Source organism: Protopterus annectens, chromosome 8.part1 (assembly GCF_019279795.1).
Source record: "Protopterus annectens isolate FY-2018-M chromosome 8.part1, PAN1.0, whole genome shotgun sequence".
In the NCBI taxonomy this organism is placed as follows: Eukaryota; Metazoa; Chordata; order Ceratodontiformes; family Protopteridae; genus Protopterus; species Protopterus annectens.
The window spans coordinates 236,603,350-236,617,970 of record NC_056742.1 but is presented as its reverse complement, the minus strand read 5'-3'; the positions used below and the strand labels follow the sequence as shown (position 1 = coordinate 236,617,970).

Below are 14,621 nucleotides of genomic sequence, written 5' to 3'. Positions count from 1 at the left end.
GAACTGTTCATTTCTTAGGTCCCTCACCTTTAATGCCCTTTTTCTTCCAAGATTACTGACTCCCCTTCAACTCCATCTTCACCACAGATCCTTAATACGTCTGTCTCTCATCTGTGAACTGACAGTTGACACCCTAGTAACCTATGAATCATCCTGTCAGTACCGCCATTTACCTATCTCACTGTCTTATCACTCCCAGCCCTTTTCCCAGGTAACCCACATACCCCCAATGGTGCACAGTAACCTCCTCAACCTGAATCATGTGATCATCTGCAAACAGACAAATACCACTCCTTCTCCTACCACTATTGTACCTCACCCAACTTTCCATTACTCTCTGCACCAGGCAATCAGTGACCAAACTAATGCTGGTGATAACAGATAGACCTGATGGGTTCCTCTTTCAAATACTATTTATTTTATAAGTTCATAGATAAGTACTACGCTTGCTGCCTTGTTGGCTATTTTAAGTCTAGCCAATTTCATTTTCAAAGGTGATAATCAAACCCTGTACCTTGTGTCTGTGAGGTAAACACTTTAACCATTATACTAACCCCCCTCATTGATTTATAGCCACAAACTTGGAGCCCTATAAAGGGCTTTCATTCCCTTCAACTACCTAACATCTTCAACTGCATCTGTCACGGTATTTGCCATACAGTCCCATAAGATAGAGTCAAAGGCCTTCTGGATGTCCATTAACTCAGTTACTGTCTTTGCATTGCCTTTATTCACAGCCCATTCTACCAACTCTATAAGAGCATTGCCTGTGGTCCACAAACAATCTGCCTTTAACAAAACAAACTTGTTCATATTCTATTAGCCTTAGAGGGATTTTCTCTAATATTGCTTTCAAAATATAAGCAAACACTTTGATATCTATACTGCCAAGAGACACAGGGTGATAATTTCTGACATCTGTGTCTTTCCCTTTCTGTTTATACAATACTATTGCTGCATCAATAGATTTAGTTAATCTCACATTTTCCATAGTGTCACTAAACAACTCTGTCATTGTACTGCTTATGTGAAAGCCCACTCTTTTATAGAAATCAATGGGGGAGCCATCTGGTCTGCTCACTTTACCTCCTCCTTTCAGATGCCTGATGGCTTCAGTCACCACCACCTTTCTTACCTATAAAAGTATTCTGTACTGCTCCTTTTCACGTAACACATATACTTTCCATTTATAGACAAATGCAACTTGGGGGTCAATTCTTTTATAAAGTTCAGTGTAATAACATCAATATGCTTGCTTGCTTGCACATATAGCATTCCTCTCTCCTTTCATGTTTCAATAAACTGATCCACATTTTCCTTCTCTGTTCCTTGATTCTCCACATCAACATCTTGATGTCATTCTCTCACTCACCATCCTGTCCCTTCTCTTGCTAACTTGGCTTTTATCTTTGATTCCTCATGTTCTTTCAATCTATCCCTTTGGGATGATTGACCTTCCCAGCTTACATCCTGATATTCTACCACTCATTGTTCAATGCACTGCACCCCACCCAAGTCTAGCCTCTAAAACCCTTCCTTATGGCACTTCTATGGGCTAGGCTTGTAAAGGCTCCAGGGCCATAAGCCTAGTTCACACCTATGAACTTTCTGCACTCTCTTTTGTCACTCTCTGTCTTCTAGCTGTAATGTTGTCCCTCCAGACAGCTTTCATTCCATCCCATTCACTAATTTCCAATAAGCCCCTGGCAGTTTTATTTACATCTATTGCCTCGCTAACAATATCTTGTTTCCATTTCATACCATTTCTCCCATCCATTGCCCAGGATTCCATTTCCATCCACCTACTGTGCAATTTCCTAGTTCCCAGCCTATCTTAATATGGCATGATCTGATAACTGTTTTTCTCAGCAACACACATTTGTGATTTCCTCAACTTTTTCCAGTCTACCAGTAATACATCCAACCTACTGGCTTGTTTTGTTTCACACCATGAAAATATAAACCTGTCATTGCTGGTCTTAATTCTTGTTATACACCTAATAGTGTCTCCTGTCTCATCCTTTTTGTCTGTATATGTGAAATGAAACTTCTCCAAATTTCCTACCCCTTTTGGGGTCTAACAGTACTTTGAAGCCACAACCTACAATTACTCTGTCTCCCTCTTTCTTTTGTGAATTGTTTGGCCAGTCATGGAAAACTTTGGATCTGTCTGCATTGGGCCCAGAGAAAGAGCTTTCAACCACTTCTATGTTCCAACTTAGCCACCTACCAAATTCACTGACTTCCACTGTTTAGCAGAACTGCTTAAAGTCCCCATTCTCATTCTACTGCCTCCTTTTGCCCAACTAACCACTTACAGCCCTTTATTCTAATTTTTTAGCTCTCAAGGTTTTAACTTAATCTCTTGTAAGAAGATTAAACTAAGCTCTTCCACTGTCATCTTCATTAGCACACACTCTGTCTTTACTGCATTGTTAATCCCTATAAAATTCCATGTTATTTCATTTCCTTTTTTTCTTTACCCCCAAATCCCCCTAAAAATGCTCATTTGCTACTCCATGAGGAACTGGACCCCATGGCCTTGGTTCTGACTAAGATGTCCCCTGGCCGATTAATACACTGGCCATTACTACCCCAGGGCTAGTGGCTAACAAGCTCAGAGCTCAGTCAAGCTGGTTATTCTGAAACATACTTTTGAGTTTACCCCAAGACACATCTACACCTTTATATTAATGCCCCTACACCAGCTGAAATAAAACTCATTATTCTCCTCACCATTCCCTCAGATTTTCCTGCATGGGGTAATACAGTGTTTCATGTGCCCCACACATGCTCACGCTCATTTGCACTACTAGCCCAGCAGTTTACTAAAGCCAGTAGTGAGAGAGCATATATTGTGTTGGTTTAACACACACTGTACATAAAAGTGCATTCACTACAATAATTCACCACTGCACAGCATGCATATTTTCAAATACTGACAGAGTCTTTTTATACATACTATACATATTTCGATTGCAATGGCAATATTTACAAACCACACTCTCTTTCACTTTTTCAAGTATATTGACAATGAAACTGCCACAATCCCTGCAGGGTTGGCATCCCAGCTCCACTGTTTTGCAAGTTTCACACAAACTTTTATTAATACAAACAGTAAAAAAGAATAAAATAGAGTATACTAGAACACTGACCGACGGGATCAGAAATAATATTCATTACTCACAGGCATAGTTCTGCACATCTAGCTCATCTTGGTAGAATATATTTTGATTACTGTCATTTAAACATACGTCTGTAGCTTACACACATCTGATAAATCCATTAGTTTCCTGACATAATGCAAACATTTCTCTTGCCCTTCAGTTACAAATGATCTGGTAACTACCACCTCAATATCACTCTCTGGCCTTTCAGTTCCATGCATCTCACCCATAAAGACTGAGCATTCCCTCTGCGTCCTACTGCACATGCTTTAATGCCCCAGACAACCTACCATCTAACTTCCTTAGGCTAGCTGTTGATGGCATATCTCTTCCCATCTGCATCCTAATTAATTGTTCCATTCAAGAATCCTATGTACCCCTCCTATGGAGGAAAGCCTTTATCATTCCCTTATACAAAGGGGGCAATGACACTGACATCTCCAATTTCCGTCCAATAGCCATTCTCTCCCCCTTCTCAAAAATTCTCGAAAAATGTATTCACCTGCAACTCTTACCTTACCTTCTAGACAACCATCTGCTGACTCCAACACAACATGGATTCAGAACTGGACACAGTACCACTACAACCCTTCTGTCCTTCCTTGATATCATCAACCACACTTGCGACTCAGGCAATATTGTATCTATCCTTCTCCTAGACTTATCTAAGGCCTTTGACAGCATTTCCCGTAACTTACTTTTGTCCAAGCTTTCACATCTTAATCTTTCCTCTTCTTCCATCAATTGGTTTTCTAGTTACCTCTCAAATAGACAACAGGCTGTCAAGTGGAAAAACTGTACCTCTTCCTACCTTGACACTCTGACAGGTGTTCCCCAAGGTTCTATCCTGGGTCTTTTACTATTTAACATCTTCATTAATACCTTCCATCATTGCATCCCAAATGCTAAACTTGCCCAATATTCAGATGACTCTGCCATTATCTGCTCTGCTGAATCTCTCCCCAAACTCATGCAAGTAACTCAGGATGCCTTCACCAGCACTGATCCATGTATCAGTGACTTCACCAGCACTGATACATGGATGCAAACCAATCATCTAGCTCTCAATGCATCTAAAACCAAAATCGTGATCTTCATCCTATCAAAAACATATCCTCAGTCTTTCTTGCCCCAGATGTCAGAAGGCCTAAAAAGAGAAGGAGCCATAGCAAAAAAATAAAAAACCACCCCACCAATTACAAAAAAAAAAAAATACCCCAAAAGCAACAGCAACAACCCTAAAGGGGAGAGGGGGAAGAAGGGAGGGGTGCAGCAATGTGGATCTCGAACATCATCTACATTTATACAAAACTGTACTATGTGGGATAAATTTGTATTCCTCTTAGTCTTAAGAGGCTATCACAGAGCCCAGACCCTTTTTGTGAACCTGAAGCAATGATAGATAAGCCAAAGGGCAAATGCAGAGAACTGATGATGAAAAGTACCAGCCAGGCTACTGCAGGGTGGAGCAGGTGGGCCTGAGAAGATAAGAGCCTTTGAGATCCATCCAGAGTTACCATCCAGTGATCTTTGCCTGCCAGGCAAAAGTTTTGCTGAGTTTAGCATCTTGAATTTTGATGAATACAGGTATGTTGAGGGGATAGTGACAAATCAATTGGCCTCAAGTGTTTCCCTTCTCTTTGGCACAAGGAACAGGCTGAGAATTGAAATCTGCCTAGCCTTCTGGCCGGGCACCACCTGGATAACCCCCATTCCCATTTCATGCCCTTGAAAGGAACTTGAAAGAAGGAAAATGTAAAGAAACAAAATAACTTGGATCTGTCCGTCCAGCACCCCATTTATCCTGGGTGACCAAAAGCCTTTGCTTGCTTGAAAAGTGCTGCTTCTGCAGACCCCTCACCAGAAGATTGTGCAGGGAACTCCGTCCTAGGTCTGAAGAAAGAACTGAGCATGAGCTCTGCTGAAGAAGGATAAGCCCATCCTTTGCAGGCCAATTTCTGCCAAAACTTAGGGGCTGCACTTGTAAATTCCTTAACTGTCTGTCTGCATGGACTTAGCCTTCTCCCATTTTCTCCAAAACTGACTCCAGGAGAGAAAAAAAAAAACTAGATTGAAGGAGCATCAAAATTCGAAATTTTAACATTAACTGCAAATTCTGATCCTTAAACCGAAGCGTGCAGGCTGAACTAATAACTAGGCCAGTGGCCTGGAAGAAGCAAGAAGAGCAAGCAACACCTGAAACCACACTGCAACCTGAACCTGAATCCTGATCAAGAGCATGAACTACAATCCTTACTCTCTTATACCCTCAGCAAACAGCTCCCCGGCAGATTTCAACTGCATCAACAGAAAACAGAAAATTCAAAAATTTCAATTGGCAATTAAAAACCCTCGACTCTTATACAAATATTTATGAGCCTCTGGAACTCTGTAATACCTGTCTGGGGGCAGGACAGGGCAGGAGGCAATGATAGGATTAAGAAAAACATCGAGACAAACATCACAGACAACATCAGAAACAGGGGAGGGCCCAATGCTGTGGTAAAAGCAAACAAAACAAAATTCTCTGAGAGAATTAGAAATCCTGACCTTCCCACTTAAAAATGCTCCCCTCTCAATGTGCAGGGGTTTCAAGAAAAAAAAAAATCCTCTGGAGGAGGAGCAGAAGGACAGGAATCCTCTGCATCTGAATCAGATCAAGGAGGAAAAATCCTGGCTGAACTGCTAGAGAGACTCAGAGATCCAATCCTCTGATTAAAGTAATCAAATCCTCTGCCATTTTCAGCATGCTTTTAGTCTAGCACAATCTAACTCATGCTTAATGGTGCGCTTTTATTAAATCTAGTGCAAAAGTTACACTCTACTACGTGCTCAGGCCCCCAAGCAAGGAATACAGAGAGAATGGTAGTCCCTATGAGGTATCTGTTTCATTCCCAAATAAATTAATAACTTTTTTTTTTAAACATTTTCTTTAGGGAAGAAAAAAGAAAATATTCCTAACGGGTACTTTGAGTGCTTCTTGGGTTTCTTGATTGAAACTCCAGAATCTGAAAATTTCCAGGGCCTTGCAAACGCAAAGCTTGCTGCTTCTGCGAAGACGGTCACGGCAAGAGGGAGGAGTCATGCGCATTTGTCACATGCTTAGTACCCACTGTGACCTGGCGTCAGTGACTGAGCGACTAGACCGGCCTTCCAGCACTAACACTTTGCCGAGGGCCGATGACGGATAGCGTGTCCACAGAGTTATGAGAGCAAGCAATGACATCATCAAAATAGAAAATAACTCCTTCTCTATAGTTAGCCAAAACATGACTCCTATTGAAATAGTCACACATACTAAGCTTCTAGGTGTCCTCATCAATGAACAACGACAAGTTTGATATTCACTTACAAACTAACAAAGAAAACCCACCAGAAGCTCGGAATGCTTTATCGACACAATTATTACCTTACCCTCTCAACTAAGCTTATCCTCCCTACCACTTCCCTCCTTCCCTCTCTCATGTATGGAGCCCCTCTCTTTACAAATCTACAAGCTACCCTTAAGGCAAAACTGGCATCCTGCTACAACAAAATCTCTAAGTTTGCTACCAGCTCCAAATACTCCTCCTACCACTGTGATGCCCTACACTCCTTGAATTGGCTGGAGGTCCCAAATTATTTCCTTTATATTCAGCTCTCTACTGCCCATAAACTTATTTTTAAGCCCTGCAACTGCCCCTCCCTCTCCTTCATCATTACTATTCACTTCCCAACAGATCACTCGGGTCCAATAATCAGAACCTCCTTGAAGTGTACAAACCCATACATACTGCTGGGCAGCTTCTATTTTCATTTTCCCTGGCTCAAAAATGGAACTCACTCCCACCCCATATCCAAACTACCCAGAACCACTCCACTTTTAAGACTTTGCTCCATTCCCATCTCTCTTTTAAGTGGGAATGCTGCTGCTCTCACCCCTCCTAATCTTCCATCTACTTGACTCCTACTTTCCTTCAACCTTTCTCTCTGTAAAGTCTACCTAACAGTAGCCATGCTACTTCCACATTCCTTTTTCCTCTTACAATAACTTACTCCTATTAAGCCTTGATAGTGTAGACTTTTGCATTCCACATCCTACAGAATGCTTGTTATCTCATGTTTGTATAGGATGTATTTTTATGTCTGACTACACATCCTTTTGTTACTACTACTATTACTACTGCTACTACATCAATATGTTTGTGTGTTTTTGTTAATTTTTAAATTGTATAATATTTTGTTAATCTTTGTTATTTCTGTTTTTGTATTACTAGACATGGAGCTTTTCTCCCCGGGCCTCAGTTGAAAAAGAGCTCATCTTGACCCAATGGACTTTCCCGGGTAATAAATAAATAAATAAAGTATGAGCACTCACCATGTTGGACAGCATTGAAAGTGTTCCCTCTGCCACTCACATAAAACTCTTTTATACTTCTCCCTCCTTAAGCCAGTATTCTCCTCACCCACACATCCCATGGATCTCTGTCCTGAGCTGGACTGTAAGAATGTCTATCTTCTCTCTCTCTCATTGCCACATCTCTTCATGAGGTTTCTTTCTGGTCCATATTCTTCCTTCCTCTCAGAGTCCCCATGTCACCCATTTCTCCCCAGTCTTCCATCTGCCAGCACCTATCTTTCAAAAAGATCTTTCCCTTATAGACTTCTATCTCAGGACTCCAACACTGCTCTTTGGAGTCCCAGTTGTCAATATGTCTACATTCATCTCCATAACCCTTCATCTTCATGTCAGCCGTGTTTACATGCTCATCTAGTTAACCACCTGCACCATTTGTGACCCTTCTTTTTCTGATCTGGTGTCCTTTTCTTCCAGTGAAACCATATATGGACCCTTCCCTCTGCTTGCTCAGGGCCTGTAAGATCAACAGGAATTTCTTCTGCTGTTCACTCTAAGCATTTAAGCATTTACAGTATTTGTAGGGGTACCCCTCTTTCCTCCAAACACCAGCAACTTTCCCCACTACCACATATTTGTATATGTCATTTGCTTCTGCTTTAATCTTAGATCACATAAAATTTCCCTTCCAGATAACTTTGAGCATTGCACGATATGTTAACAATGCTGCTGCTGTTCCCACTTGTCTTAACTGCCAGGCTGCTGTAATCAAACCTTTTAAACTCCAATAAGCCTGTGATGCAAAATTATCATCTACTATTTTAAATCTACAGCCACCCATCACAAAGCCCTTCCTGAGTGCTGCAGTCTTAACCATCCATTCCTTCAGACTGTAATTATCGCATTTTGTAATTAAGTGCTTGCTATGTCAGCATTTCCAAAAAATAAGCCACTCATGTGTGCTCTGTCTATCTGTTTATACAGCCAGCCAGCACTTTAAGTTACTGCCATACCCACTACTCTGTTTACCATATTGCTTCTTCCCCTCTCAGCCCATCCCTCAGCCCAATGAGTCTGAAGTGACCCTGACATTTCTCCAGATGCTCTCCATTCTAAATCCTCTTCCTTTTCAAGTAAAGTTTATATACATATAGATACTTTTTAATCTAACGTTCTGCCACTTTACTGCATTTTCTACATAATCACGTTTTTTGCTATATACAGTCAAAATTTTTGCTACTGTTTTTTATTATTTTCTCCCTAACAGCCTCTTCCTGCAAAAGCAGGATAAGAAGCTCTTTAATCATCTCCTTGATATGCTGCAGGATCTTGTTGACTTTTCCTTTCATTTTGTTGATTAAACATATCCACACTGGCCATTTTAACTTTTAAACCACTTTAGCCACAATTTCCTCTAGGTTTGGGTTACTGAAACCTTTAGACTCAAGGAAAAAAAAATAACTTTTAGCATCCACCAGGCAGAGAGCTGCTGAACTAGGCAACCTTCATGAAAGTGGCTCAGCTGGCCCCAAATACAGAGCAAACATGATAAAACACTTCTTTTGCTGAGCTGGTTCTCGACATAAAGGGCTGCTCCCCATAAAAAAAAAAAAATCATTGTATACTTTCTGTGTTTACCTGTTATACACCCAAACTCTGGATACAGCAGTGATTCTGAAAGGGTGCTGAACCCTCAATAATAAAGTCTGTCATCTCTGAACACTGGCAGGTGTCTACTCTATGAAATTAAAATGTGTATTCTCTATAACTGTATGTGAGGTTTTATGGAGCTTGTAATGATAACAATACTCTCCATTTCTGTACTCTTGTGTTTGACCACACACACACACACACACACACACACACACACACACACACACACACACACACACACACACACACACACACACACCATATGTCAATTACTGTGCAAGGTGTCCCAGTGATCTGCACAGTTATAACCAGAGGATGTCCAGTCTAGCAAGTTCCTTAAATAAAGAAATTCATCCCTGTCAAATTACAAATGTAGTTGTAATACACAAACTCCTTTGTCCTTGTTACCCACTCTATAAATCCTCCTTAAACCTATCTAACTTGAGATGGTCCCAAAAATATATATATAGACAGTCACCGACTATGTTATCATCACATTGCCAAAACTTACTAGTCACCAACAGAAACATTCCAGCCAACCAAAAGTATACAAAAACTTAAAGAGACACTGCCATCCAAAGATTGTTTTAGATCTCTCAGCACACTAGCAGAGGTGTTATACTAATGGACCTCAAGCACATTTAATCCACATCTGTTACAAAAATTCTCTTTTGTCAGCAAATTCCTGGTCAACAAATAACTCCTCCCAGTAAAAAGAAGATTTCTACTTAACTCACACCTGAAGAGACACCTACTATATATGGTACTTCAGACTCAAAACTATTGCAGAAAGGTCAGATAACCAATTTCTAGTGTAAGTACAGATCAACAAGTATTCTTCAAGTTCTTAATAATTCATTTATGAGCCTTGATTTATTAATTTAATGGACTACTCCCCACTTCCAAAAGCCTCTTCTATACAACTTTCATGCCCCTGAGGTCTAGGAAGTATAAAGAGGAAGGACAGGATGGTTACACTTGATACAAGATGTTAGTATGACAGAGAAATTCAGGAAAATAAATCATGGATGCATTGATGGAAGGAGGTTCACACTTGATGGAAATAACATCTAGGGCATGGTTGGCTGAAATTAATAGAGTACGGAAGAATATGGAGAGGGGAGAAAGTAAAAGAAGACAGACAGGTAGAATGAATATATGGTGGAAGTTATACCTGATGTATAAATGAATGGAAGGAAGGGGAAAGGACATACAAAAGGGAAAACACAGAAGTTATGAAAAAACACAGAGAAAGATGGCTCCGTTTATAAACAAAAGTGATAATTACTTGACTGCGCAGTGGTACAGTGGACAGCACTGTCACCACACAGCAACAGGTTCCCAGTTTAATTCTCAGCTGGGGTGCCTTCTGTGTGGAGTCTGCATGTCCTCTTTGTGTTCATGTGAATTTTTTCTGGGTGCTCTGGTTTCTGCCCACATTGCAAAGACATGCAGTAGGTGGATTAAACACTCTAAATTGGCCACTGGTGTTGAGTGTGCATGCGAGTGTGTGGTATGGAAAAACTAATACAGCAGGGCTAGCCACTCAGGGGTGTGAACCTTGGCTCCAGATGATTGTGGCTGTTGAAGTGACACCCTGACCCCATGTGCAAAAATAGGAAAAAGGGGTTATGGATAAACTGACTGAGAGAGGAAACTATGGTGGAACTTTACTTTTTGAGAAAAGATGTGGCTGTGATTATAGAGGAGACAGCTATGAAGAAGCTAGAAAGGTTGTAGAAATGTTGTGTTTGTTAAAAAACAAAATCAGTAAAAGGATTTAAAAAACAAAATGCAGAAGTCTCTTCCTCAGGCAACATTGTTTCTGCAGCCATTTTCTTGCTGTACCCACCTATGAACCTCTTAGATACCTTTACTTCTGCTCCCACTGTGTGATGTGCTGCTCTGACGCTCCTTCACATCTGTTCTCAGCAATTATTTTACTGGCCCTTCATTCCACCTCCCACACTACTATAAGCACACCTTCTAAACCAACAGTACCACCCCTCCCCTGCCTGGTGTTCCCCAGTGTCTCGGTAACCTTGTATTCGGCCAGTAATTTTAATTTCCATTCCATGCCTGCTTCAGCTATTATGTATTTTTCATTTTCTGCCTCACAAAGGCTCAAACCTGTTAAAGTCTGTAGTGTAACCCTATTCGGGTGCAATGACTCTGTTCAGAAATTTTTTGTTCAGGACAGTCAGAGCTATTCAGCATGACTCTAATCATGGAAGCAGATTAAAAACGTTGCAAAAGCATCTTCTGAGCTGTACGGTTCACCTTCTATTTATTTATTTTTTAAATACCAGTTGCTCTACCATGACATATAACAACTGTTATACCATATGCTATAAATTACTGTTAGCTAGTGCAGCTGAGACAATTCAAAGTTATATACTGCACATAATGATAGCTCTGCAAAGACATGGTTCATCATGGTTCATCGTCTTCAATCACTAGGACTGAAATACCAACTTTCAGTCTGCTGAGCACTTACAAAATTTCCCAGGTTTAATTTCGTCCATTTTACTGTACATCCCTGCTTACCACCACCTTTCTTTAGATCTGAAGAATGCCCCATAGAAGAACAGCACTCAACACATTCTCAAAGCACAGCAAACACTAACCAAGAGTGATCCCCAACACTCTGCCTGTCTGGTGGAAATCCAGAAAAAGATGAATCATGGCCATGGACTATTGTTGCTATGTTAAAGTACATTATCTTTTGAATCTGGTACAGTTTGGTTCATCATCCTCAACCACTAGGACAGACTCCCCAGCAGACCTATCTGGGTGACCTTATGAAAGGATGTCCTGCAAGATGGTGTCTCCAAAGGAAGACCAAGACCTGGACAACACATTCAGCTTGTACTGCCTTGTGAAAGTACTCATACAGGTCGGAGTTGTGGCTACATCTATATCATCAATGGAGATATTCTTTAAAAAAGTATGTGAGGTAGCCTTAGTCCTCATGGATTAAGCCCTTGGCTGAATAGCTAACACCTTGTTATAAATATCATTAAAAATCTTCATGCAGTACATCAGCCATCTTCTAGACAAAGCAGACTTGGAAACTTCAGCAAAAAATGTTTTAGAAGCACAAGAAACAGACAGTTGTAAATCCTTCCTGGAGTCTTTATCCTGTTCAGATAAAAAAATAACTATGTATCACGTCCATGCAGCACAATCCATACTTTATATTATTAGAATATTTAGAAAGAATACTGGAAGATTAGTGACTTCATTAAGATTTGCCTTCATGACTCTGAATTAGTTTTTAGGACAATGTTATGCTTGTGTGGTCAACACATAAGGGCTGAAGTTAGAAATCTGTCTTGCAGAAGGCTGATACGAAGAGGGATTTCCAGGAAAGAATTTTCATCTCTGCTCCAGATGTTGACTTAAAAAGAAGACAGAGTGAACTTCCCTGGAATAAAGTAGGGATTCCCATGGATGAATTGGCTCCCTAAACTGCAAACTGAAAATGCTCTAAGAAAGGCCTCATAAATATTCCCAGAAGAGTTCTGAAAGCCTTAGAAATACCCGCCATGTTGACTTTGATGAAAGCATGGCTCATCCCAGTGTCAAAAATATTCTCAAGGTAATCTAGGACTGCAGAAACTGGAGCAGAAAACGGATTCAACCCTTTAAGGTCCAGACTTAAAAAACATGTCCATTTGCTTCAGTATATTTTTCTTGTACTGGGCTTCAGGGCTTTAATAAGGATCTGTACTCCTCTTCAGGAAAAAACTTTGTGCTTGGCAATGCCCAGAACTGGAGAAATCAAGCAGTTAACTTGAGGGCATGTAGGCTTGTGTGAAGGTTTGTCAGATGGGTGTTAGAAGTTAATTGAAGGTACAAACTGAGAGGCTTTTCCAGAACGTGCATGTGGAGCAAAGAAACCAGACCTGTTGGGGCCAAAATGGGGCTATGAAAATGACCTTGGTTTTGCTCAATTATACTTTCTCTGCAAACCCAGGAAGGAGGAGAAATGGGTAAAATATAGGTTCATAGGTAGGTACTATGCTATCTGCCCAAGGGCATTTATAAGCCTAGCCAGAGTGTGTCAGCTTTTGCCACCCCATTGATTAATTAACTGAGCCTCTGTCAAGAACAATAATTTAAGTGATCCTAGGGGTGTATTTTCCGTTACCTATCCACTCATCAAGGTTTATCTTGAAGCGTGTTAGTGAGGGGCTCTGCCTAATGTAGTTAGGAATTTTGTTCCAAAGCATGGGGAGTCTCTGTGACAGGAATTTATCCCTCCAGCATGTTCTATTTATTGTTGTGGTGAGGTTTAGCTCACTAGAGCGAGTGGCTCGCAGTGACTTTGATTTCTTTAGGTGGAGCATGTCCATCAATTCTGAGTTGGACATGGCTTTGTACGTCAGGCAGAGATCACCTCTGAGTAAGCGATACGCCACTGAGTACAGCTGGAGTTTTTCCATTCGGGCTGCATAGGACATATATTTGAGGCCAGTAATCCTCTTGGTGAGGTACTTTTGTGGTCTTTCCAGCTATTGGAAGTGTCTTGGGAGGTACATCCCAAATGAGGCATTGTACTCTATGATGGGTTTTATGAGTGACGAGTAGAGGGGCACTATAAACTCTTTATTTCTAGATGCAAACCCTTCAGTAATTAGACAGGCTACATAGAAGGATTTCCTAACTACTTTGGCAATATGATTGTCAAAGGAGAGATTACTATCTACCTGGGTCCCCCAGATCTCTTATTACCTCTTCTGTATTAAGGGGGCTGCCACCTATGTGGTAATTCATGGGTGTTTTGTTTTTCCCAAATGGGATGACTATGCATTTTTTGGCATTTAGCTCGAGACCATGACTTTTGACACTAGGTGTCCGTCTCAGTAAGGCCCTTTTGGAGAATGTCCTTGTCAGCCGGAGAGTCAATTATGGCTCCCAGTTTGCAGTCATCGGCAAACTTGGTTTACCACAGTCCTCCTTTGTTTGCCTGCACTTCTGAGAAGTGTATGCCGAACAGTAGTGGTCCCAGGACCGAGCCTTGTGGGACATCACTTCTGACTGGTTTAGAGTCGGTCCTGGAGCCCGCTATTCTTACCGTGTGAGTTCTGCCTGTAAGCCAGTTGGCAACCCATCTTGTGACATAGGGGTTTATGTTCAGGCTGGTGAGTTTTTCTATAATTCCCAAGTGGGGAATGGTGTCAAAAGCCTTGGCGAGGTCAAGGTAGGCTGTGTGAACTACCTTCCCCTCATCTATGGCCTTGGTGACTGTCTCGAAGAAGTCAACCAGGTTTAGAAGGCATGATCTGCCCTTAACAAAGCCGAACTGGGTCGGGTCAAGTGTTTAGAGGTTCCCAATGTCTTTGTTAATGAGTTCCATGATGATGTGCTCCATAGCCTTGCAGACCAGGCTAGTCAGGCTTATGGGGTGATAGTTAGCAGGGTCAGTTGTGGACCCTCCTTTGTGGAGCAAAATAACCATT

At 41.2% G+C, this 14,621-nt stretch overlaps 1 protein-coding gene across 2 annotated transcripts in view; it reads right to left on the bottom strand.

Moving 5' to 3' along the window:
* LOC122810283 (CKLF-like MARVEL transmembrane domain-containing protein 3) overlaps positions 1 to 14,621 on the bottom strand; it is a 440,804-nt gene that overhangs the window by 139,638 nt on the left and 286,545 nt on the right. The gene's annotated exons all lie outside the window — the stretch shown is intronic.